At 45.2% G+C, this 26,871-nt stretch overlaps 1 protein-coding gene across 2 annotated transcripts in view; it reads left to right on the forward strand.

The window, feature by feature from the left end:
• The first annotated feature begins 1,319 nt into the window (after positions 1-1,319).
• WASF2 (WASP family member 2) overlaps positions 1,320-26,871 on the forward strand; it is a 42,340-nt gene continuing 16,788 nt past the window's right edge. Inside the window, exons 1-2 of one of the 2 annotated variants that reach the window (XM_044288029.1) lie at positions 1,320-1,402; positions 14,912-15,011. The gene's annotated coding sequence lies outside the window, so the exon portion shown is untranslated. The remainder of the gene's footprint in view (positions 1,403-14,911; positions 15,012-26,871) is intronic. The other variant, XM_044288030.1, reaches the window with a different exon arrangement.

The raw sequence follows: 26,871 nt of genomic DNA on the forward strand, positions 1-26,871 counted from the left end.
TTTCGCAAAATACGGAAAGCACACGGACGCCATCCGTGTTTTTTGCCGACCGCAAAATATATAAGGTCATGTGCATGAGGCCTAACCCCCTTCCCTCCAGACAGAGGTGTAACTTGACTTGCATGCACTTTCTAGAATACCGGTGTCTTTTATATGGCACAAGGGTCTTAGGACCCCCACAGGCTCCTGGGCCCAGTAGCAACTGCTACCTCTGCACCCCCAGGAAACGTATGGCATGAAATACCCTTAGACTATAATTAGGCAAAAGTAGTTCAGAAGTGCATACTTTTGACTCTGTTTGCCATTATTTATGTATGTTTTTCTGTAGGATAGAATAACGTAGCATACCGTACATATCTGTTTTTATCCAAATACTTCCTCTTGATTTATTTCAATCTTTATTTAAAAAAATTAAAGTTTCACAAAAACGTATACCTTTTTGTTTAAAAAAAACAGACACAAACTTATTGAAATGTATGCATTGCACATCCGTTAAACGTATACGTAAAAAAAAAAAAAAGAAAGCTAACCTCAAAATTGCATACATCTGTATACTTTTTTAATGTATGTCTAAACGTATTTGGGAATCGGATGGGAACAGGCCCAAGTCCACTACACCCGTCTAATAGCACGATCCCCCATTGACTATAATAGGGTCGTCCAGGTGTGCGCTTTTTTGGCCGGGGAAAAAATTCTGCTGTTTTTAATCAGCACTGAGGCACCAACCCAGATGTGACTATGTCCTTAGGGGCGTGGTCTGCGCCCCAGTCACAAATTCAGTCATATTTGCTGTAAAAACCATGCAGATTAAACTCCTTGTGGTGAAATGGCGGATACCGTGACGTGACCCTGTCCCTCAGCCACCGTTTGTGTCCATCAAAGCGTATAAATATCATTTTTCTGTTCCCTACGCCCAACTTTCCTTCAGAAGAAGAGCGCTTAAAATTAGTATATGGCAGCAGTTAGCAGTATGCTACTGCCCTAGAGTCTAGACCACCCTAATACGTCAGCGCCTGAGGCAGTCACGTCACGTACGGAGCTCCTGAAAGTGGTCATTTTATCAGCGGTTTTCCTCACACGGCTCAATAACATGTCGGTCTTCTTAAAAATGGTTTCTCGCACACGATATGTGGTACAGAAAGATACATGAATGACTGCAATACCAACCCAGTAAGTCCCAATCAGTGTCAGGGAGGAAGCAGCGGGCAGCCTATCAGAAGCATGAAGGAAGTATTCTAAACCAATCACAAACAACGACCGAGCTGGGGGCAGCCAATCGACAGCGTTCATGCAATAACTGTAGCCAATCACAGTGATCCCGGGGAGGGTACTGGTGGGGCGGTGTCCTAGTTGGAAGTCTTGGTGGTCACCCGGTGTCAGTAGCGGAGACCCCGCGGTTAAGGTGAGGAGCAGCGGGGGACTCTCGGTGCATGGTTTAACGGGGGTTCCTGACTCTTTACATAGATAATGTAATTAGAGCCTGAAAGTCTTCTCTGCTGCAAAGTTGGCGGTGGAAAAGTTATCAGCTAAGATGGGTGACCATATATAACTTGTCAGCTGAAGGCAACCAACTCTAGTTGGGCCAGTGAATAGTTGTATGAAAAGGCTTCCAGTGGTAAGAAGCCGGATGTATGTATGCTACAGTGATGTATTATGGGGAGCAGTATACATACCATATATAATATATATGGGGAGCAGTATACATACCATATATAATATATATGGGGAGCAGTATACATACCATATATAATATATATGGGGAGCAGTATGCATACCATATATAATATATATGGGGAGCAGTATGCATACCATATATAATATATATGGGGAGCAGTATACATACCATATATAATATATATGGGGAGCAGTATACATACCATATATAATATATATGGGGAGCAGTATACATACCATATATAATATATATGGGGAGCAGTATACATACCATATATAATATATATGGGGAGCAGTATGCATACCATATATAATATATATGGGGAGCAGTATGCATACCATATATAATATATATGGGGAGCAGTATACATACCATATAATATATATGGGGAGCAGTATACATACCATATATAATATATATGGGGAGCAGTATACATACCATATATAATATATATGGGGAGCAGTATACATACCATATATAATATATATGGGGAGCAGTATACATACCATATATAATATATATGGGGAGCAGTATGCATACCATATATAATATATATGGGGAGCAGTATGCATACCATATATAATATATATGGGGAGCAGTATACATACCATATATATATTCAAGGAAAAATCAACGCAGCACTCTTCTTGTAAAACAAAACGCAATGTCTTTATTCACACATGTGACACAAAATAGGCAACGTTTCAATTCCCTTCCGGGATCCTTCTCAAGCCAAGTGCATATATATATAGTTATCTCAGCATCAACATCTGTGCATTAGGAGACATGGCTGAAGCACCAAATCCTCCTCCCCAAAACTTGTATGATCAGATTTTTGGACGAAGTAGCGGATTCCTAGCTAGCAGTCAGATTGATAACCGAGGCAGATAACTGCCATTATGAATTTCCCATTTCCACCCCAGCCCTGTTTTGGACTGCAAAATATAGATACCTTCCACATGCAAATATATATCCCAAGAGAACAGCGGTGGCGGTTTTTGTTACGGTCATGTGAATGCACCGTTGTAAGTGTATTGCAGATCCTCATGGATACTGGCCCATGTACATTCTGCAGACCGCACATGGCCGGCGCTATATAGAAAATGCCTATTCTTGTAGGCAATTGCGGATAAGAATAGGACATGCTCTATATTTTTTTTTGTGGAGCCAAGGAATGGAACAACGGATGCAGGCAGTACATCATGGGTGTCAAACATGCGGCCCGCAATGAATATTTTTGCGGCCCGGCAAGTATTTCTGAACATGAGCGCGCTGCTATCGGCGCGCTCATGTTCTCTCAGCAGCACGGGGAGAAGGAAGCTGTCCTCCCTCCCCCTGTGCTGCTGCCGCTGCCACCAATGAGAAGAGAGGGGGGGGGGAGGAGGGGCGGGCGCACTGCGCCACCAATGAGAATAGAGGGGGGAGGAGGGGCGGGCGCACTGCGCCACCAATGAGAATAGAGGGGGGGAGGGGGGGCGCACTGCGCCACCAATGATTGGACTATTTCCACACAGAGCGGCGCCCAGCACTCACCATTAGTCCTGGGTGCCGCTCCGTTCGCCCGCAGTGCCCCATTACTGTCTCCTCTCCTGCTCCACATGCTGCTTACTATCGGAGCGATGGGAGGAGACATCAGCTTCACTAGTGGGCGTTCCTTCTCCCTGCGCTGCGATTGGACAGCGCTACAGCCAGGAAGAAGGAACGCCCACTAGTGAAGCTGATGTCTCCTCCCATCGCTCCGATAGTAATCAGCAGCATGTGGAGCAGGAGAGGAGACAGTAATGGAGCACTGCAGTCGAACGAGCGGCGCCCAGGACTAATGGTGAGTGCTGAGACATCGCTGGGCGCCGCTCTGTGTGGCCTGATAGTGAAAGTAGTTTAACACAATACAGGAGGCGGGTGCCGGCAGCAGAATCGCATTGCCGGCACCCTGCCCCTGACAGGGAGCTGCGATCAGAGGCAGTTAACCCCTTAGGTGCCGCACCTGAGGGGTTAACTGCTGATCTGCCAGTACCCGCCTCCTGTATAAAGGGGTAATTTATCATTGGTGGTGCAGTGTGCCCCCCCCCCCTCAACCCCCCCATCCCATTAAAATCATTGGTGGCACAGTGCGCCAGCCCCTCTCAACCCCCCCAGTATTGAAATCATTGGTGGCAGTGGCCACAGGGACCTCTCCCCTCCCCCTCATTGGTGGTGCAGTGGCAGCTTCTGATCGGAGCCCCAGCTGTGTAAGCCTGGGGCTCCGATCAGTTACCATGGCAGCCAGGATGCTACAGAAGCCCTGGTTGCCATGGTAACATCCCTGATGCTGTGTGCACAAGGCACAGAGCAGCAGGGACAGTGTGAAGTCCTATTCACCCTGATAGAGCTGAATAGGACAAGGGATGAAAGATCCCAGGTTCTCGCCCCTAAGGCTACTTTCACACTTGCGTTCAGAGCGGATCCGTCTGAGACGGATCCGCTCATATAATGCAGACGGTGGATCCGTTCAGAACGCATCCGTCTGCATTATATTGTAAAAAAAAATCTAACTGTGAAAGTAGCCTCAGACGGATCCGTCCAGACTTTTACATTGAAAGTCAATGGGGGACGGATCCGTTTGAAGATTGAGCCATATTGTGTCATCTTCAAACGGATCCGTCCCCATTGACTTCCATTGTAAGTCTGGACGGATCCGCACGCCTCCGCACGGCCAGGCGTTTTTTTTTTATGCGGCCCACATAAACTTAAATTTAGTTTTTTTGGCCCATGTTAGCCTTTGAGTTTGACATGCTTGCAGTACATGGTGTGCTGTCCGCATCCTATGCTGCCCGATTGAAATGAATTGGTCCACACCCGGTCCGCTAAATTGAATGCAAAACGTGTGAATGCACCCTAATCCCACCCTAAGGCAATATGCGGGCATTGGCCGTTTGCTCACCGCATCCATACACAGAAGCACTACGGAGTGCTTCCATGGGGTTTCTCTCCGTGCCTCCGCACCGCAAAACAATAGAGCATGTTCTATTTTTTTTATTTTTTTTTTGTGGTAAGGACAGATCATGGATCCATTAAAGCTGAATGGGTCTGGATCCGTTGCGGCAGCCGCACGCATGGTGCCAATGCATTGCGGACCGCAAATTGCTGACGGCTGGGTGATAGAAGCCGTAGCGTACGGTCACATCTATGTTTGGCGCCTCCATCACAGAAAAGTATCAGAGAGAAAAGTCCTACATGCCTTAAAAAAAATTTGTACATGAGGCTTTACCTTCTATTTCTGATGGCAGGAGGTGACTAACAACAAGTCCATGGATTATCAGAGATCAGCACTAAGCATTAGGATTGTTGCGGGTATCGAAATTCAGATACCCAATCGATACTTTTGTCTCGGTATTGATACGATAATGGGCTTTCCATTTTTTCGATACTGGGCTGCGCAGTCTAGTATCTCTGAACATAAGTGCGCTGCTGTCGGCGCGCTCATGTTCTCTCAGCAGCACAGGGGAAAAGGAAGCAGTCTCTCCCTCCCCCTGTGCTGCTGCCGCTGCCACCAATGAGAAGAGAGGGGCGGCGCACTGCGCCACCAATGATAGGACTTTTCCTGGGTCCGGATTTAGTTAAGTATTAGGCTACACAGATCAGCGCCCAGAGATGTCCCAGCACTTACTATTATTCCTGGGCGCCGCTCCGGTCGCCCGCTGTGCCCCATTACTGTCTCCTGCTCCATATGCTAATTACTATTGGAGCAATGGGGAGGAGACATCAGCTTCTCTAGTGGGCCTTTCTTCTCCCCTGGCTGTAGCGTTGTCCAGTAATTAGCATATCGAGCAGGAGACAGTAATGGGGCAGTGGGCGAATGGAGCGGCGCCCAGGAATAATAGTAAGTGCTGGGACATCTCTGGGCGCCGCTCTGTGTAGCCTGCTACTTAAAGTCTGGACCCATATAACACATAATACAGGAGGCAGGTGCCAGCAGCAGAATCGCATAGCCGGCACCCTGCCTCTGACAGGGAGCTGCGATCAGCGGAAGTTAACCCCTCAGGTGCGGCACCTGAGGGGTTAACTGCCGCTGATCTACTGCCAGTACCCACCTCCTGTATTAAGGGTTAATTATCATTGGTGGCACAGTGCACCCGCCCCTCTCAACCCCCCAGTATTCAAATCATTGGTGGCAGTGGCCACAGGGTCCCCTCCTCTTCATTGGTGGCAGTGGCGACAGAGTCCCCTCACCTCCTCTTATTGGTGGCAGTGGCAGTTTCTGATTGGAACCCCGGCTGTGTAATCCTGGGGCTCCGATCAGTTACCATGGCAGCCAGGAGACTACTGAAGTCCTGGCTGCCATGGTAACATCCCTGATGCTGTGTCCACAAAGCACAGGGCAGCAGGGACAGTGTGAGGAACAAGGGATGAAAAGATCCCAGGTTCTGGCCCCTAAGGGGGGAAATAGTTATAAAAAAATAAAAATAAAAATACATTATTTTATAAAAGTATAAATCACCCCCTTTCCCAATTTCACATATAAAATACATAAACAATAAATAAACATATGCCACGTCAAAAAAGTCCAAACTATTAAAATATTAAAAAAATTATGCGGTGAACGCTGGAACAGAAAAAAAAAACTGCGCGATTCGCCATTTTTTTTATGCGGCATGCACGTGGCTACATTGTATAGCGGCTGTGCTTGGTATTGTGCTCAGCCCCTTTCACTTCTGAGGCTGAGCAGCTCCTAGGCCACATGACCAATGACCATGACATCACTGGCCCAGCAAAAGTAAGAAGGTTACGACACTACTGTGAGCACCTCAGTCTTCATAAACAGCTGATTGCCAGGAGTCCCGGATGTCGGACCCCCACCGATCATTAAAGAGTAAACCCCTTTAATGATTTCCATAGTAAATGAAGATGTAGCCATAGTTTGCTAAGGCTACTTTCACACTGGCGTTTTGAATTCCATTTATGAGATCGGTTCAGGGATCTCACAAATGGTTAAAAACGGATCCGTTCAGCCCCAATGCATTCTGAATGGATAAGGATCCTTTCAGAATGCATCAGTTTGGCTCCGTTCCGCCTTCATTCCACTCTGGATGCGGACACCAAAATGCTGCTTGCAGCGTTTTGGTGTCCGCCTAGCGATGTGGAGCCAAACGGATCCTTCCTGACTTACAATGTAAGTCAATGGGGACGGATCAGTTTTCACTGACACAATATGGTGCAGTTCAAAACAGATCCATCCCCCTTTGAATGTAAGACTTGACTTAAACTTTTTTTTAAAAGAATAATGCAAACGGATCCGTTCTGAACGGATACAAGCGTCCGCATTTTAGGTGCGGATCCCTCTGTGCAGATACCAGACGGATCCGCACCTAACGCAGGTGTGAAAGTAGCCTAACTTTGTTTGTTTTTTACGTTTGTCATGATTTTAGTTACAATATGGTGATTGACTGTGGATAGGTGCAGATCCCCAGTCCTAGTGTGATTGAACCAGTTTATACACTGTACACAGGCTCATAAGCTAATTCTGCATCCAGCAACATACTGAAATATTGACCAAAATGCAGAGCGTGACAATAGCTGAGTCTGCAAGTATTGAGGGCTTCTGGATTGTGTCATGCCAGCGTAAGGATGTGACCTCAGAAGAGGAAGTGAGGGCTGACTACACTGAGCAGTTTCTGTAAATTTTCCTTGGTGCACAATGCAAGCCATGTAGTGAGTTCTTAACTGTGAATGGAAGCCTTTTTAAGGGCCTTTATACACACACACACACGCTTACTTAATGCATGTTTGAATGGCATTTTTTTTCCAGAAAAAACACCAATAAGTGTCATGACATATACAGCGGCGCCTAGGGATCTCACTGCACTTACTATTATCCCTGGGCGCCGCTCCGTTCTCCCGCTATGTCCTCCGGCTAAAACCTCCCAGGCTGTGAGCTCTGCGCTGCGATTGGCCAGCGCTACAGCCTGGGAGAAGGAAACGCCCAGCAGAACAAGGGCAGACTCCGCCTACTATAACCAAGACCCCGAACATACCGGAGGACATAGCGGGAGAACGGAACTGCTTAAATCCGTGAAAAGTTGGTCAGTGATGCCTCCGGTGAAAGTGTTCGTGAAGGATCCATGCTGGGTCTGTGTATCCATTTGCGCTGTCCGTGTGTCACCCGTGTTTCACTGAACAGCTGAATAATAATTTTCAAAGCATGTCTTCCCAATGATCCGTGAAACTCGGATGGCATCCGTTTTGCATTCATGGTTTTCATGGACTTATAGACTATAATAGGCATAATCGATTACAAACACAGACAAAATAAAGCTTGCAACCGTGCTAAAAAAAGGACCCACGGATCTGCTAAACAGTGATGTGTGAATACACACATTAAAATTAATGGGGAGGTGTTCTGTACGTAGAGAACACATATAGCACACTAACATGGAACACTGGTGTGTGAATGAGGCTTTATTCAGTGTTCGGTCAGTTATTTCCATCAGGGATTATGAGCCAAAACCAGGTGCGGCTTTAAACACAGAACAGGTGCAGATCTTTCCCTTATATCTTATCTCGGTGTAGCTTCCACTCCTGGTTTTGGCATGCAATCACTGATAGAAATCCCTGACCAGGTATTAAAAAATGAAAATACTTAAATATTACTTTATTATAAATATATTCCCAAATACTTTACATTAGTTATAATGGCTCGTTTTGTCTGGGGAGCAATCATTAGGGGGAAAAAAATGGCTGCCGTCCTATTAGTACACACAAAACCTGTCCTAATCACACAGGAGGACAAGTTACTTCACAACACTGAGCTAAAGAGCTGCCTCATCCTCATATCTGCTTGTCAGGGGTTATGATCCTGAATACAGTTTAAGGCCTCTTGGACACGAATGTGTGCTGCGAACCGCAAATTGCGGTCCTCAATGCACGGGCACAGACCGTGGGGAAGCCGCATGCAGATCGCGACCCTATTCACTTCAATGGGGTCCGAGATCTGTCCGCCCTACAAAAATATAGGACAAGTTCTATCTTTTTGCGGAACAGAAGCATGGAACGGTACCCCACGAAAGCATTCCGTTCCTTGCTTCCGTTCAAGTGAATGGGTCCGCATCCGTGATGCGGAATGCACACGGCCGGTGCCCCGTGTATTGCGGACCCGCCTTATGCGGGTTCGTGTGCAAGAGGCCTAATATTATCAGCTGAATCTCTGTAGAAATGGAGATCATGAACAGATGTAGCAAATGAGCAGCACTTGTATGCAGTCTCCATTACCACAGTCTGTGCTGTCTGTCCTCTCTGTACTTCAGGTCTCCTCATGAACTCCATTCCTACAAAGATTCAGCTGAAGATCTTATCTGTATTCAGGATCATAATCCCTGACAAGTAGGAGAGGGGGATGAGGCAGCTCTTTGTTGTGAAGTACTGTATTTTTCGCCCTATAAGACGCCCCCCCCTCCCCCCCAATTGGGGGAAAATGGCAGTGCGTCTTATGGGGCGAATGTTGCCATTTACACGGATACACCGCAGACCGCATGCTGCACAGCGCGGTCGGAGGTGTATCAGGGAGGAGCTGGGAAAAGTCGCAGATTGAGGCTCAACCAGCCATTGTGCTGCCATCTGCGCCAGAAATACGACTAATATAGGCATATTTCAGCTTGGTAAATGACCTCTGAAGTTTTTGAACGAATCGACTTCTGATCTATGATCCAAAGCTTAAAGGGGTTGGCCACTCTATTAGAACTTACTAACCCTGTGAAGAAAGTAGGGCGATATTACACTTATTAATGTATCTTAAAGATCTGCCTGGTTTCCTTGCTATTGAAAGCCACGCCCCCTCCTTAACAGCAGAAATAAACCACTGCATATAGAGATCTGTGACCCCCCTGTACACTGTATATATAGAAAAAAGAAAAATGTAGCAGCACTACAAAAAATGAATGTTGTTCCTTACTGTGGTGGTGCCCGCTGTGTCAGAAGCCAGTCTTGTACTTCCCAAATCTAGATGCAATTGTAACAGAAACTAGAGTTGTTGCGATACCAAATTTTTGATTCGATTTCGATACCATGAAAAAGTATTGCGATATTCGATACCACGCGAAAAAAAAAATAAACCAAAAAAGCCACGTGCATTCCACATGTTTAAAAATGGCGAATCGCGCAGTTTTTATTAATTTTTTTCTGTTCCGGCATTCACCACCTAGATTTTTTTTTATATTTTAATAGTTTGGACGTGGCGATATGTAATATGTTTATTATTTATATATTTTATATATGTGAAATTGGGAAAAGGGGGTCATTTATACTTCATATTTTGGTGGGGGTTTTTTTTACTTTTTTTTTTTTTTTTTTTTTACACTTTTTATTTAATAACTATTTCCCCCCTTAGGCTACTTTCACACTAGCGTTCGGGTGTCCGCTTGTGAGCTCCGTTTGAAGGGGCTCACAAGCGGCCCCGAACGCATCTGTCCAGCCCTAATGCATTCTGAGTGGATGCGGATCCGCTCAGAATGCATCAGTCTGGCAGCGTTCAGCCTCCGCTCCGCTCAGCAGGCGGACACCTGAACGCTCCTTGCAGCGTTCGGGTGTCCGCCTGGCCGTGCGGAGGCAAGCGGATCCGTCCAGACTTACAATGTTTACAATGGAAGTCAATGGGGACGGATCCGTTTGAAGATGACACAATATGGCTCAATCTTCAAACGGATCCGTCCCCCATTGACTTTCAATGTAAAAGTCTGGACGGATCCGTTCAGGCTACTTTCACAGTTAGAATTTTTTTTTACAATATAATGCAGACGGATCCGTTCTGAACGGATCCACCGTCTGCATTATATGAGCGGATCCGTCTCAGACGGATCCGTTCTGAACGCAAGTGTGAAAGTAGCCTTAGGGGCTAGAACCTGGGATCTTTCATCCCTTGTCCCATTCAGCTCTATCAGGGTGAATAGGACTTCACACTGTCCCTGCTGCTCTGTGCCTTGTGCACACAGCATCAGGGATGTTACCAGGGCTTCTGTAGCGTCCTGGCTGCCATGGTAACTGATCGGAGCCCCAGGCTTACACAACTGGGGCTCCGATCAGAAGCTGCCACTGCACCACCAATGAGGGGGAGGGGAGAGGTCCCTGTGGCCACTGCCACCAATGATTTTAATACTGGGGGGTTGAGAGAGGCCGGCGCACTGTGCCACCAATGATTTTAATGGGATGGGGGGTTGAGGGGCACACTGAACCACCAATGATAAATTACCCCTTTATACAGGAGGCGGGTACTGGCAGATCAGCAGTTAACCCCTTAGGTGCCGCACCTGAGGGGTTAACTGCCTCTGATCGCAGCTCCCTGTCAGGGGCAGGGTGTCGGCAATGCGATTCTGCTGCCGGCACCCGCCTCCTGTATTGTGTTAGACTGACTACTGTATATGAGTCCAGACTTTCACTATCAGGCCACACAGAGCGGCGCCCAGCGATGTCCCAGCACTCACCATTAGTCCTGGGCGCCGCTCGTTCGCCTGCAGTGTCCCATTACTGTCTCCTCTCCTGCTCCACATGCTGCTGATTACTATCGGAGCGATGGGAGGAGACATCAGCTTCACTAGTGGGCGTTCCTTCTTCCTGGCTGTAGCGCTGTCCAATCGCAGCGCAGGGAGAAGGAACGCCCACTAGTGAAGCTGATGTCTCCTCCCATCGCTCCGATAGTAATCAGCAGCATGTGGAGCAGGAGAGGAGACAGTAATGGAGCACTGCGGGCGAACGGAGCGGCGCCCAGGACTAATGGTGAGTGCTGGGACATCGCTGGGCGCCGCTCTGTGGGAAATGGGAATAGTCCTATTTGGTAGCGCAGTGCGCCCGCCCTTCCTCCGCCCCTCTATCCTCATTGGTGGCGCAGTGCGCCCGCCCGCCCCTCCTCCCCCCCCTCTCTTCTCATCGGTGGCAGCAGCACAGGGGGAGGGAGGACAGCTTCCTTCTCCCCGTGCTGCTGAGAGAACATGAGCGCGCCGATAGCAGCGCGCTCATGTTCAGACAGAGATACTAGGCTGCGCAGAAGCGCAGCCCAGTATCGAAAAAACGGAAAAAGTATCGATTACCCGCAACAACCCTAACAGAAACTGCAGCACTCTCCAGAGTCCAGCCTTGGTCTTTTCAAACTTTTATTCACCAATACAAAAAATGCGACGTTTCGATCTGTGTGATCTTTCCCAAGCATTTTTTGTATTGGTGAATAAAAGTTTGAAAAGACCAAGGCTGGAGAGTGCTGCAGTTTCTGTTACAATTGCATCTGTACACTGTATATACTGATGTGACCCCCCCCCCCCCCCACTGTATATAGAGATCTGTGACCCTCTGTACACTGTATATACTGATGGAACCCCCCCCCCCCCCGCTGTATATAGAGGTCTGTGACCCCCTGTACACTGTATATAGTGATATGTGAGCCCCCCCCCCATACAGTGATATGTCACCCATCCCCACCATTGCATATAGAGATCTGTGACTCCCTGTACAATGTATATACTGATGTGTGACCCCCCCACTGTATATAGAGGTCTGTGACCCCCTGTACACTGTATATAGTGATATGTGAGACCCCCCCATACAGTGATATGTCACCCCCACCACTGCACATAGAGATCCTTGACCCCCCTGTACACTGTATATACTGATGTGACCCCCCCCATTGTATATAGAGGTCTGTGACCCCCTGTACACTGTATATAGTGATGTGAGCCCCCCATACAGTGATATGTCACCCATCCCCACCATTGCATATAGATCCGTGACCCCCTGTACACTGTATATACTGATGTGTGACCCCCCCCCACTGTATATAGAGGTCTGTGTCCCCCTGTACACTGTATATACTGGTGTGAGCCCCCCCCCCCATACAGTGATATGTCACCCATCCCCACCATTGCATATAGAGATCCGTGACCCCCTGTACACTGTATATACTGATGTGTGACACCCCCCCCCCTGTATATAGAGATCTGTGACCCCCTGTACACTGTATATACTGGTGTGACCCCCCCCCACCACCACCACCACTGTATATAGAGATCCGGGACCCCCTGTACACTGTATATGCTGTTGTGTGACCCCCCCACCCCACCCCACTGTATATAGAGATGCCCGACCCCTTGTACACTGTATATACAGATGTGTAACCCCCTGTACATTGTATATAGAGATGCCCGACCCCTTGTACACTGTATATAATACAGATGTGTGAGCCCCTGTACATTGTATATAGAGATGCCTGACTACACTTGTCCCCCCTTTTTCCCCAGGTGAAGGGCAGTCATATTTTCATAGATGATTTCTAGGCTGTCAGCTGGAGTAAGTTGTGTGATGATAGACAGGAGGCTCCTCTCTGTCAGCAGATCGGTTTGTACAATGTATTCATCAGAGTTCTTGTGCAACAAAGGTCTTGCCCCCCCCCCCACTCCCACTCAACAGACCCTCCTCTGCAATAGATTTCTGGCTTCATTTGAGTCAGAAAACTGGCAAAAATGAACATAAATTTGTTGGGGCGACTGGTCACACCCCCTCCTTGCCATTGTCACCCCCCCTTTTTTTTATATATATATTTTTTTTATAGAGGCCCAGTTAAAAAGTTGCAACAACATAGTTTGCACGTTTTTAACGCCACTTTTCAGAAACGAGGGAAATTATAAATCTCCCTCTCTATCCATACTGTTCATGGCTTACATCCAGTGGCACAACTAGAAATGACTGAGCCCCACACAAATTTATGAACAGGGTCCCCTCCGGGACGAGTAGTGACCTCTCTTTAATGCTGGGACTGGGGCGTTCTTTCTATTACTATGTCTGTACAGCTTGCTGCTGGGTCGTTCCTTTTATTACTATTAGGGATGAGCGAATTTCATATTTTGAAGTTCGGGTTGTGTTATATTGTGAATTGCATTATGGATTCCGTTACCACGGACCATAACTTAATACTATGACGGAATGCATAACTGAATGCCTTTAGAGGCATTCCGTTATTCATTACGTCATAATAGAAGTCCATGGCCAGCATAACGGATCCATTATGCTGGAATCCTCTCCTGCATAACGGAACCCTGGACGGATTGGTTACCAGTTGCTATGGGAGTTTGTGTTCAGCCAACAGCTATTGAGTGTGTACATTACGCAAAATGTGGAATGCACACGGCCAGCAATTTGCGGGCTGCAAAAAGGATACGGTCATGTGAATTCTCCCTTATATTGAGAACGGGTCCACAGACCGTCATGCCATTGCCTCCAGGCAGGAAAAAGGGGTCAGTGGACAGTTCACATAGCTGCTGTTGCTCATCAACTGTATCCTCATCTATCAGACATACATGGCGTAACCTGTGGATATACCATAAACGACTGAAAAAGCGATACCCCTTAAAAAATTTTAAGACAAAAACCTGAAAGTGCCTCTCTGCTGCTTGAGTGAATGGCAGGCAGCTGGAATAATAGCATGTGCATCTTTAAAGGGTTTCTGTCATGAGAAATAACGTTCTGTAGCTGACTGACATAAGCGATGTGCTAATGTCAGCACTACATAACAGTGTGCTTTATAACTCTGTGCCTGCCGCCGTTCTCTTAAAATAAAGACTTTTAAAATATGCTAATGAGACTCTAGGTGCTATTAGGGCGTTGCTTCAGCACCTAGAGGCTCGGTATAGGGACCCTTTGGCACACCCAGGTCCAGTTTATTGACTTTCGAATTCTACTCATCCTCCCGTAAATCGCGCACATGCGCCGTCCCTTTTAGCATTCGGCGTAGGTGCAGTCAGTGAAGGATGCACTCCTCTGCTGGCTTCCTCACTACGCCGAAGGAAGCTGGCAGCAGGAGCGCATACTTCACTCACTGTGCCTGCGCAGAATACTAAAAGGGACGGCGCAGGATTTACTGGACACTGAGGAGAATTCGAAAGTCAATCAACTGGACCTTGGCGTGCCAATGGGTGAGAAAACCGAGCCTCTAGGTGCTGAAGCAACTCCCTAATAGCACCTAGAGGCTCATTAGCACATTTTAAAAGTCTTCATTTTAAGAGAACGGCGGCAGGCAGGGAGTGAACAAACACATCGCTAATGTCAGTCAGCTACATAACGTTATTTCTCATGACCGAAACCCTTTAAGCCAGGAGTGGAATGCCTAAAGGAAAGGGTTATTCTTGCTCTTTTTGGTGTCCATCTGCATGTGAAATTCTCAGTGTATTGATGGTTCTGATTTTAATCCACAATACAACATGTATTAGACCAGTTTTTATTGTGTAGTTTACAGACCTGTGTGTGTCCTTGAGTTCACATCTGACTGACCATGGAGCCACGTGTTCACTGTTCTGTCGGCTGCGCGGACCTCTGACACTGGAGCAAGGTGAGGAAGATGTTTGCTCATGACTCATTTGTCATATGAGACAGATGTAGCACTTTGCAAAGTCATTTATTATTGCTACACTTGAAACAAAACCAAAAAATACAAATTTAAAAAAATTTGAGGTCATAATACATTAATTTATATTTGCATGAAAATTGGCAAAAAGCTGGCAGACATGGCCGAGAGACAAAACTGCGATTTTTGTGCAGCTGCCTCTCGGCGTGTTTGGTGTACTGCAGCCGGATCTCCAGTGAATGAGGCCGGGCGGACTTTCGGCAGCACACGTGGGAAAACGGTAGTACGGATATGGCAAGCTGTTCCCCTGCCCGAATAGCCTGCTGGAAAAGCTTAACAGGAGTGTGAAAGTAGCCAAACACATGTCAATTCCATCAGTGATCTAGATCTAATATTTTTTTTTTTTTTTTAAGTCTTTTTCCTAGGAAAAAATGGTTGAAAAAAAAACAAGTTCTACAAAAATGCTAAAAGCAGCAAAGGGAAGGCAAAAAAAAAACTGCATGCAAAATAATTTTGTTGTGAATTTTATAATTTGCTATATAGCCTTTAAAATAGCATCTGGCTACATAAATAAAATGGAAAAAACACTCCAAAACATACAGCTAAAACACTGACATGTGAAACCAGCCTAATGGGATGAACATGTTGGACTTGGACCTGTTCTCCAAGGAGATAAATGCTGCCAATGGTGCCTGAAAGGGGCCCCCTCTTCCCCTCTCTTTCTGTTGAAATACACGTGAAAACTCGGCCAAGACAAGTTAGATGTTTATCAGGAGATGGCCATAGAAAATAGGTTTTTATTAGTGGAGTCTCATTTCCTTGGATCTCCTGACAATCTTTTGTCTGTAGGAACTGCCAGATGTTGAGGAAATCAAGACTGATATTTACTGTACATTCCTTTTTTTTCCCTAAAGATAAGTGGCACCAAATATGTCTGGCAGTCGCTGATCCTCCTTCTTATTGATTAGGGGAGACAGTAGTGATACGCTCAGTGGAGCTCTTATCCAGTGCCGTCACAAGTTTTTACAGTGGAGTGAGCACATTTCCACTGGTATTAGTGATCAGAAACTCGTTAAGTTGGTTTTACATATGGTAGTGATATGATGCTGAATGACCGAAAACCACTGAGAAAACTATACACCGTTCCCAAAATGTTGTACAGAGCCTTTTCAGAAATCTATTGCAATACACTTAATTTTTTATTATAATTTTTTTCGTGGCTCTACATTTCTGTATCAACAAGCACCATAAACGTTAATTAGCGAATATAAATCTATTAGAGTTGTTCTAATAATGGACGAAGGGAAAACACGCTCCATGTGTGAGTGGTATTTTCCAGCCTGAACGCTTGCTCCTGTGGAGTGAACTTGTAACATTATAATGATATATGAAGTTGTAAATTCTTCTCACCAACAATCTGCTGAACTGCTATCACATAATGTGGTGACTGCAGTTCAGTAAATCGGTGGTGAGACTGGAATTCACCATATTATAAATCATTATAATGTTACAAGAGTAGCGTTCAAGACAGGAAATTCGGATCACACACCAAGCCTGTTTCCTGGAAGAATACGCTCCTCTGAAACTAGCCTTGGACAGTTGGAATAGCTCTATGACCAACCGCTTTATTGACATCACATTCTAAATCCATAGGCATTAAGATGGAGTTGGTCCTCTCTTTGCAGCTAACGCAGCTTTCACTCTTCTGGGAAGGCTTTCTACAAGATTTTGGAGTGTGAGAATGTTTTCCCATTCATCCAGAAGAGTCTTCGTGAGTTCAGACATTGATGTTAGACAAGAGATTCTGGCTTGCAATCCCCGTTCTAGTTCATTCCAAAAGTGTTCAATAGTGATGAAGTCAGGGCTCAACGTGGCCAGTCAAGTTCTTCTACACCAGGTTCACCTTGGAACCGAACCGAACCGGATCCCGTTAGGGGAAATGGTTTTTTACAGTACAAATTAATTTATGAAGTTATATTACCCGAAGTCTCTCAAGACTTCGCAAAGTAATAACTTTGGCTCATCGGAGCCAATACATTCTAATACTGTACGGCGCTTCTGCTCCTTACAGTATTGGAACAAAGTTTTATGCGAATAGACTTCAAATGTTTCATCCGAAGTCGATTCGCTCATCCCTATTGATGATCTATCCTGTTGATAGGTCATTAATATGTACATCCCTTTTATGCCCCTCTATGTGCCTCAGCACTCGTTGACCTGGTCTATAATTTTACGTAGTCTAGGACTATGTGGCTGAGTTGCTGAGATTCCTAAATGCTTCCACTTTGTAATAATACCACTCTTAATTGATGGTCATTTACTAATCTGAAATGCGCCTAAATTAGACGTATTTCAGGCACAGATGGAGGAGCACTGCTATCTGCAATCTTTCCCCGCTCATGCCATGTCTAAAATTGTGGGCGTAGCGGGGAAGGGGGCAGGCCTACATGCCTGTCTCATTTACCAATTTCTACGCCTGTTTTAGGCATAGAAAATGGGCTCAGTGGTAAGCGCTGGTGCCTAGCAGCGCTGGGGTCCTAGGCTTGAATCTGACCAAGGACAACATCTGCATGGAGTCTGCATGTTCTCCCTGGGTTTCCTCCCACACTCCAAAGACATACTGATAGGGACCTTAGATTGTGAGCCCCATCGGGGACAGCTGGATGGTAATGTCTGTAAAGCGCTGCAGAATATAGTAGCGCTATATAAGTGCAGAAAATAAATAAATGTAAGACTAGGAAGCTCTTCTTCATAACTTCAGCAGATCCACCGCCAATGCAGGGACTTAATTAAGATTGGAGTCTAAAATGCTGGTCTTAATAAATGTGCCCCATAGTGTCAAGTAGTCATAAATTTGATGCACCATTTTGGCATATATTTCATTTTTTCCAGACTAATTAGCATTGGATATGCTTCTCATAACCATGACAGAATATACAGAAATAAAGGTCAAATTTTTCACTGAACTTGATAGCAGATGGATCCATACATGTCAAGCATATATGCATGTACATATAGATGAAAGCAGGATACTTGCTTTCACATACTGTCAGGAAGAGTAAGGGCTTGTTTCCATATATTTGCCCATCTGTTGTATTTTTTCCCTCCAGTGTAATATTGAAACATCGGAAGGAGATGGATGTCGGACCTGATCCCATTGTTTTCTGTCATCCAGTGAATAAATTGTAGTGTCCGCTGTCTCCCTGCATTTACGTAAATGTCGTAAATTCTGCTACAGCATTACTTCCTGGGAAATTATGCAATTCTCTTTTTCCAGTTTAAGCCTATTAAAGGGCACCTGGAGCTAAATAGTATTGTAAGTTTATGTAATTAAACATTTATTTTCGATGGACTTTATCTGTATAGCACCACCTGCTGTTTGTTCTTTCCCTAATTTCTCTGTCCACCTCACTGAGGTGGACGTACATGCTCCGTTCCACCAGCTGCAGCAAAAGGACATACAAACTAAGCTGCCAGCTTGCCGTAAATCTAGGAGAGCAACTGGTCAAATGATTGAGAGTTCTGGATTCATGTGAGATACAGGAATGGTTCTAGTTTTATTAGAAAGAGATTGTCATGTCCTGTATGCAGTATGATTTTCATTTTTTACATTAAACCCTTCCTGATGCAGCGATTTTCATATTTGCATTTTCGCTCCCTGTCTTCCTGGACCCATAACTTTTTTTTTTATTTTTACGTTCACGTAGCCGTATATGGGCTTGTTTTTTACAAACAAATTGTACTTTCTAATGGCATTGTTTAATATTGCTTACTTACAAGGAACGCCTTCCCAGATCTCTGCCCCCGGGGGATGCATTCTTGCCCTCCACGCGTGCACTTCTGGGTTTACGGCATCTCAGGGGTTGAATGTCCGTGATCTGCGTTATTACCACCAATCCCGGACATTAGCTGCGTGTGTCTGCAAGCCTCAATCAGCTACTTGAGGGAGCCATGGCAATTATCCTATTCAAGTGAACGGAAAAAGCTGAAATCTTCTGCACAGCTGCTATGAAGTAGATGATGCACAGGTAGACGGCCCCTGGAAACAATGAAAAGGCTACTGAGCTGTATTTAATTAATTTTTTTCAATGGGAGGCATTAAGAGCCATGCAGCTGTATGCCATACAAATATGTTTGGCTTATATGCCCAGTGTATACTTTAGATTTTCCCTTCGTATGTGCAGGATACACACCAAACATGAGACAGAGCCATAGCATCGGATGGTCCGACGGTCCCGCAAAAAAAAAAAAAATATGGCGGGGCGGAGGCAGAGAGAGAGAACTTCTAATCCTTGCCTATGTTCCTCAGCATATCTCCCGGATTACCGACCCATTCAAGTGATACGGTGCACACACGGCTGGTGCCCGTATAATGCAGACCTGCGGTTTATGGGCCACAATACAGGCATGGACCTGCTATGGTTGTGTGCCTGAGGCCTTACCCTGTGGTTTTTCCACACAGAAAACGCATATAATCAGCATTATGTGCAGCCACCCTAAGGGCACCTACACACGTTGCAGAATGCATGCGGTTTTTCAGCACGGATTCCCGTTTTAAAAAATCGCGGCACGGTATAGTACCACCAAAATGTATGAGATTACCCTAATCTCATGTACACTTTGCGGATTTCTTCTGTGCAGAAATTGACCTGCTGTGCAGATTTCCAAATCTGGAGCATGTCAATTATGTTTACAGATCATCCGTTGTCATTTCAATGAGAAATTCGGCGCCGATTCTGCGCCAAGATATGACATGCTGCTGCTTTTTTTCTACGTATAAAAAAAACCCCCGCAAGTGCTACTTCCCATTTAAATGAACGGGAGGCATTTTTGGAGCTTATTTTGAGGCAGAAACCGTTTGAAGTTCATTCGGACGTGCAATGTTTGCCTCACTAGATTGTGAAAGAGGAGCTGTTTGTGTGCGGGGAAGCATTTGCAGTGTCACATGGACTGTAGTGTTGAAGGGGTTACAGCTGCAGTATCTGGCTGCAGGCTCTGAGCTGTAACCAATGAGATGTGGAGAAGGGGTGTGCCAGCCTTTCACACCTGGATCTCTTGGCAGCTCTCTGTCTCTCTGTTAATCCCTCTAGGGCCTGCAGCCTCCGCCTGCATGATCAAGCCAGCACTGGCCTCTGAAATGGGGGATGTAGCGACTCCTCCCAAGAGCCAGATACCAACAGTAAACATAATGACGTTAGTCATGACTAAAGTAGATTTCTGTGTATGTATGTGTATAGAATTCCATAAATCAGGGTATGGGCGCTGTGCCCATGCAGCAGTGAACATTTACCCTGTGCCTGTCCCAGGTGACTGCTGCCTACCGTAAGCATGCCCTCTTGCAGAGCAGCTCGGAAAGTGGAATTTTAGTTTGTGCACATATATGGTAAAATCTGACCAAGGTCCAGTGACCGAGCTGTCAGATCAGTGCTAAATGCTGGAACTAATGCACATCCAGGCCATTTTTACAGCTTGCACTCTTTATCCCTCACCCTTAAAAAGCCGCAACACTTTCTGTACGTGGAAATGAAGTATAACAATTTACTTGGAGTCTGCACCTAAAACCTGTCTAAAAAGTGGTGCAAATTCCAGTGGGGCATAAAATAGTTGCAAATCCCCTTTTTAACTGGCAATACTTGAAGGGAACCTGTCGCCTCCAAAAACCATCCCAAGCCGCCAGCAGTACCTGACAGTATCCAGCAGCGTGTTTCCGACGATAATTTTCTTCCTGAAGGGCGATGTGACTAAAGCTCAGAAAACGTTGTTTTATCCCCTGCCGGTGCGCTTCTCTAGTCATGCTTGAAGTCAAGGGGGCAGCGGCCTCCTTGCTTCAAGTCAAGATAACCGCGCCCCCTTCCCTGCCCCTTCACTGTGACTGACAGCGCTTATGCAGAGAGTTCGGCAAAGCAAGCCAAACTGCCGGCTGTCAGTCAGAGCAACGGGAAGGGGGTGCGGTTATCTTGACTTGAAGCAAGGAGGCCGCTGCCCCCTTGACTTCAAGCATGACTAGAGAAGCGCACCTGCAGAGGATAAAACAACGTTTTCTGAGCTTTAGCCGCATCGGCTTTTGGGAAGAAAATTGACGTCGGAAACACGCTGCTGGCGGCTTGGGATGTTTTTTTGGAGGGGACAGGTTCCCTTTAACCACCTCAGCTCCCCTAGCTGAAACACCCTTAATGACCAGACCACTTTTTACAATTCTGCACTACACTACTTTCACAGTTTATTGCTCGGTCATACAACTTACCACCCAAATGAATTTTGCCTCCTTTTCTTCTCAGTGAGGCTGGGTTCACACTTGAGCGTTGCGCAAACGCGCGTTTTACGCGCGTTTTTGACGCGCATTTTTATGCGCGTTTTTGTAATAGTAAACGCGCGTTTGACGCGCGTTTGTGTGATTCACTACAGTGTCCTATGGCCACAAACGCCCCAAAAGTCGCTCATGTACTTTTTGGAGCGTCGGGCGTTTTACAGCGCGATCGTACGCGCTGTAAAACGCCCAAGTGTGAACCATTCCCATAGGGAATCATTGGTTTCTCCTTGTTGAGCGTTTTACAGCGCGTAGGAACGCGCTGTAAAACGCTCAGGTGTGAACCCAGCCTAATAGAGCTTTCATTTGGTGGTAGTTTAATTGCTGCTGACATTTAAACTTTTTGTGTTATTAATCGAAATTGACAGATTTTTTTTTTTTTCACTTTCAGTTGTAAATTTTTTCAAATAAAACTACATTTCTATATAAATTTTTCTCTAAATTTATTGTTCTACATCTTGTTCTACATGTCTTTGATAAAAAAAATGCAATAAGTGTATATTTATTGGTTTGCGCAAAAGTTATAGCGTTTACAAACTATGTTACAAAAATGTGAATTTCCGCATTTTGAAGCAGCTCTGACTTTCTGAGCACCTGTCATGTTTCCTGAGGTTCTACAATGCCCAGACAGTAGAAAACCTCCACAAATTACCCCATTTCTGAAAGTAGACACCCTAAGGTATTCGCTGATGGGCATAGTGAGTTCATAGAAGTTTTTATTTTTTGTCACAAGTTAGCGGAAAATGATTTATTTTTTTATTTAATTTTTTCTTACAAAGTCTCATATTCCACTAACTTGTGACAAAAAATAAAAACTTCCATGAACTTACTATGGCCATCACGAACTACCTTGGGGTGTCTTCTTTCCAAAATGGGGTCTAATGCGTGACAAGTAGTTTGAAATCCAAATGTGTAAAAAAATGCCCTGTGAAATCCTAAAGGTGCTCTTTAGAATGTGTGCCCCTTTGCCCACCTAGGCTGCAAAAAAGTGTCACACATGTGGTATCGCCGTACTCAGAAGTAGGGCAACGTGTTTTGGGGTGTATTTTTACATATACCCATGCTGGGTGAGAGAAATATCTCTCTAAAATGATAACTTTTCCCATTTTTTTCTTTATACAAAGTTGTCATTTTAGAGAGAGATTTCTCTCACCCAGCATGGGTATATGTAAAATGCACCCCAAAACACATTGCCCAACTTCTCCTGAGTACGGCGATACCACATGTGTGACACTTTTTTGCAGCCTAGGTGAGCAAAGGGGCACAAATTCCTTTTGGGAGGGCATTTTTAGACATTTGGATTCCAGACTTCTTCTCACGCTTTAGGGCCCCTAAAATGCCAGGGCAGTATAACTACCCAACAAGTGACCCCATTTTGGAAAGAAGACACCCCAAGGTATTTCGTGATGGGCATAGTGAGTTCATAGAAGTTTTATTTTTTGTCACAAGTTAGTGGAATATGAGACTTTGTAAGGAAAAAAACATAATTTTCCGCTAACTTGTGACAAAAAATAAAAACTTCTATGAACTCACTAGGCCCATCAGCGAATACCTTAGGGTGTCTTCTTTCCAAAATGGGGTCATTTGTGGGGTGTTTGCGGAGACCCTCAAATGCCAGGGCAGTACAATCATTACATGTATGGCCAGCATTAGGAGTTTCTGCTATTCTCCTTTTATTGAGCATACAGGTAATTCGATTATTATTTTTTTTTCCGTTCAGCCTCTGGGCTGAAAGAAAAAATGAACGGCACAGATTTCTTCATTTGCATTGATCGTCTGCCAGGACATAGGAGCTCCGCCCAACATCCATACCCACTCAGCCCGTATGCCCTGGCAAACCCGATTTCTCCATTCACATCAATCGATGTGGATAAATAAATCATTGCCAGGGTTTTTAAAAAAAAATATTTTATATACAAAGTGTTTGCCAAAGCATATGAACACCGCCCCTTGGCTCATAAGCTTCGGCAAACGTATCTTTTTTACTACAGAGGAGAAATCTCGTCGGATCCATCCTTCCGCTATTTCGCCGGACCGCCTCTCCGTCCCCATTGACTATAATGGGGACGGGGGCGGCGCAGTACAGCAGTTCGCGGTCAGAGGCTGCCGGACTAAAAAGTCAGACATGCAGGACTTTTAGTCCAGCTGCCTTTTTCCGTGTACTGCGCCGGAGCGCTGCCCCTGTCCCCATTATAGTCAATGGGGATGGAGCGGCGGTCCGGCAGCACGACGAAATAGCGGAAGGACGGATCCGACAGGATGAACAGCCTGTCGGATCCGTCCTGCCGCAAGTGTGAAAGTACTCTAAGATTGCTGTGTAGCCAAAACCTTGAAACAGAAGTGTCTATCCCCGCACCACATTTCTCATCCTGCCTGAGCCTCTGTGATAAATCTTGTGCAGGTCAAGACATCCTGTTGAAGTCTACACCCTCAATAGGTTTAAAAGGGTTGTCTAGTTTCCAATATTGATGACCTACACTCAGGATAGGTAATCAATATCGGATCGGCGGAGGGCCAACTCCTGACACCTTTGGCGATCAGCTGTATGAAGAGAACGCAGCTCTTGTATGAGCGCTGCATTCTCTTCACTGTTGAGCTGCTCTCCATCAACATTGACATTGAGTGAGCAGGTGTAATTACATCTCCTCTGCCTGGAGTAAGACCCCCGCCAATGTGATATCGATGTCCTATCCTGGGTATAGGTCAGCAGTATCGGAAACCAGACAACCCCTTTAATAAATCTGAGCCAGCGTGTTTTTTCTTCCAAAGGTTGTGGTGTTTTTTTTGTCTTTTTTTTATACTTCTTTGCATGTCAACTAGAAAGACCCACTGTACAGACTGTTTCTACAGTCCAATAGTGTGTGTAAGTCGGCACTTCGGTAAAGATAGGATGAGGCGCTTGCATATGAAGAACAGACCGGCACTCACGTGTTGATAGCATTATGTATTCTTTATTGTCACTTTTCTTTTGCGTGACACATAAATCAGTCTTCAGAAGACTGATTTAGCCTTAACGTGTCACATAAAAGAAATGTGACAATAAAGAATACATAATACAAGTAAGTGCTGGTCTGTTCTTCATAGGTTTCTACAGTCTATCACTAGGTAACAAGTATATCGGTTTTCTTAGTGAAGAATGGTATCCAGGTAAAGCTTACTGAAACAATAAGCCTAAATCTTTGTTTTCTGTGAGTCACTGGTTTATAGTGTGCACAGGATAGACCCTGATTTTTGCGTGCACATCTCTAAAGCCCAGGTTGTCATGTATACAGCCGATTAGTAAGTCTTGTGGCTAACAGGGCATGCTGGGAATTGCTAATTAAGGATGTCCGGCAGAGACTCGACTCCCCTCCCGCCCCTCTGGCAAGGCATTACATCCTGTCTATCTGCAGAGCTATCCAGAACATTCTGCTTCTGCTCAGCTCCCTGTCTCTCTCCCCGGACAGAGCTGCACAATAGTACATAATGGGCATTATCGGCATTCTTTTACAGTGTCGAGTTGATGTTCCTGTATGGGTGTATAATCAGCATATAGCCTGCATTGTGCATACCGTTATGTGGGGTGCTCAGTGTGCAGAGTCACAGTCGGTTACAGGTGGCATCTCGCACTGCAGGCTAGCTGAGAACAACAGATTGCAGTCATACTCACTACGTGGAAATGGTCACGGTGATGATAACTGATTTGTCATCTGACCTACATTAATCTTGCCTAAATCTAGTCTGGTTGCCAGAAAAAAGTAGTCTGTAATTCCCATTATAGGGTTTTGGCAGGATTATTTTTCTACTGATGTTTCAATCTATAAAGTAACTGCACTGTTTAAGGCCTGGTTCACACCCAGCAGTTTAGTGTTTTTCGTTTGATACTCTTCTTTTATGTCTGGCTTTAGCAAAAACAAAAATGCCCTTACAGTGTATCTCCAGCATCCATTTATCTAAAACTTTAAAAAAGGTAGCTATTTGCACTTTCTATTGATTTTCTTAACATGCAGGCTGCACACTTTTGAATAAGGCTACTTTCACACTTGCGGCAGTGTGATCCGACGGGCAATTCCGCCGGAACTGGCCACTGGATCCGCCGATCTGCCGCTGACTGAAAGCATTTGTGAGACGGATCCGGATGCAGATCCGTCACACAAATGCATTGCAAGGACGGATCCGTCTCTCCGCTTGTCATGCGGACAGACGGATCTGTCTTGGACATTTTTTCACATTTTTACCGGTCTGCGCATTCGCAGGCCTGAAGGACTGATCCAGCATTCCGGTATTCTGAATGCGCTAATACATTCCTATGGGGAAAAAATGCCAGATCCGGCATTCAGGCAAGTCTTCAGTTTTTTTCGCCAGAGAGAAAACCGTAGCATGCTGCGGTTTTCTCTTTTGCCTGATCAGTCAAAACGACTGAACTGAAGACATCCTGAACGGATTACTCTCCATTCAGAATGCATGGGGATAAAACTGATCAGCTCTTTTCCGGTATAGAGCCCCTGTGACGGAACTCTATGCCAGAAAAGAAAAACGCAAGTGTGAAAGTACCCTTACTGCAGTCCTTCACTTTCACACTTTGTCCATCCATGGAGTAACCGTGCTCATTAAAGCTGGATTCACACGTGACTGATTAGTTGCGGGTTTTCTGGTGCAGATTTTTGTGCAGCAAATTCAAGTGTTGTACAGTACCAGTTTCTGAATTCTCATCCAAATGCTGCATAAAAAAGCAGAAAGGCTTAAAGACTATATACACTTTCGGGGGAAATTTATGCATTTTACAACTTTTTGGCTAAAAATCATATTTTCAAAGTGGCTTTTATTAAACAATATTGAGTCATTCTGTTACAAAGGGTTAACTGTTTGTCTAGTGTTTGTGTGACTGGTATTTTAACTTTCACTTTGTGCTCGATCATCTAATAAACCTTATCTGTAAACTACTTGGACGTCATAAACGCTTTTTTAATGTAGCAAGAAGACTGAAATTTATGCAAATTGCCGGTCTTCTTGCTACATTGTTTCTCTGGACGCCAATCCACTGACAAGTGCACCACAACTCCACAAGAGTAGTGCCGACCTGTTACTCATTGAAACACTTATTTAAGCCACATTCTTATCAGTAAGATAAGAACTGAGCTATATGTCATAATGTCAGAGATTAGGAGCCCGTCAGCTCCCTAACTGATGGAAAAGAGAAAATCCACAGGCTGCTTCTAGAGCATCTCAGCTCTGTACAGAAAAAAGGGTTCCATATTTTTAATAAAGATCAATTGAAAAAAAGATTTTTTAGCTCAAATAGAGTACAATGCAGTCATAAAAGACAAATTGCTGCCAAAGTTGTACATAGCCTTTAAAGGGAGTCTGTCACCAGAATCACTATTAAACTAAAACTATTGTCTTGTAGCACTTATTACCTTCTTTCCGGATGTGCTTTTCTTTCCTTGCTGCTTTGTTTCCATCTCAAAAAAATCCACTTTATTCCTTATGCAAATGAGGCAGAAAGGTGCCCAGAAGGGGGTTATTTTTGTTCAAAGGCACCCAGGAACACCCCCATTG

The sequence above is a fragment of the Bufo gargarizans genome, chromosome 3, assembly GCF_014858855.1.
Source record: "Bufo gargarizans isolate SCDJY-AF-19 chromosome 3, ASM1485885v1, whole genome shotgun sequence".
Classification (NCBI taxonomy): domain Eukaryota; kingdom Metazoa; phylum Chordata; class Amphibia; order Anura; family Bufonidae; genus Bufo; species Bufo gargarizans.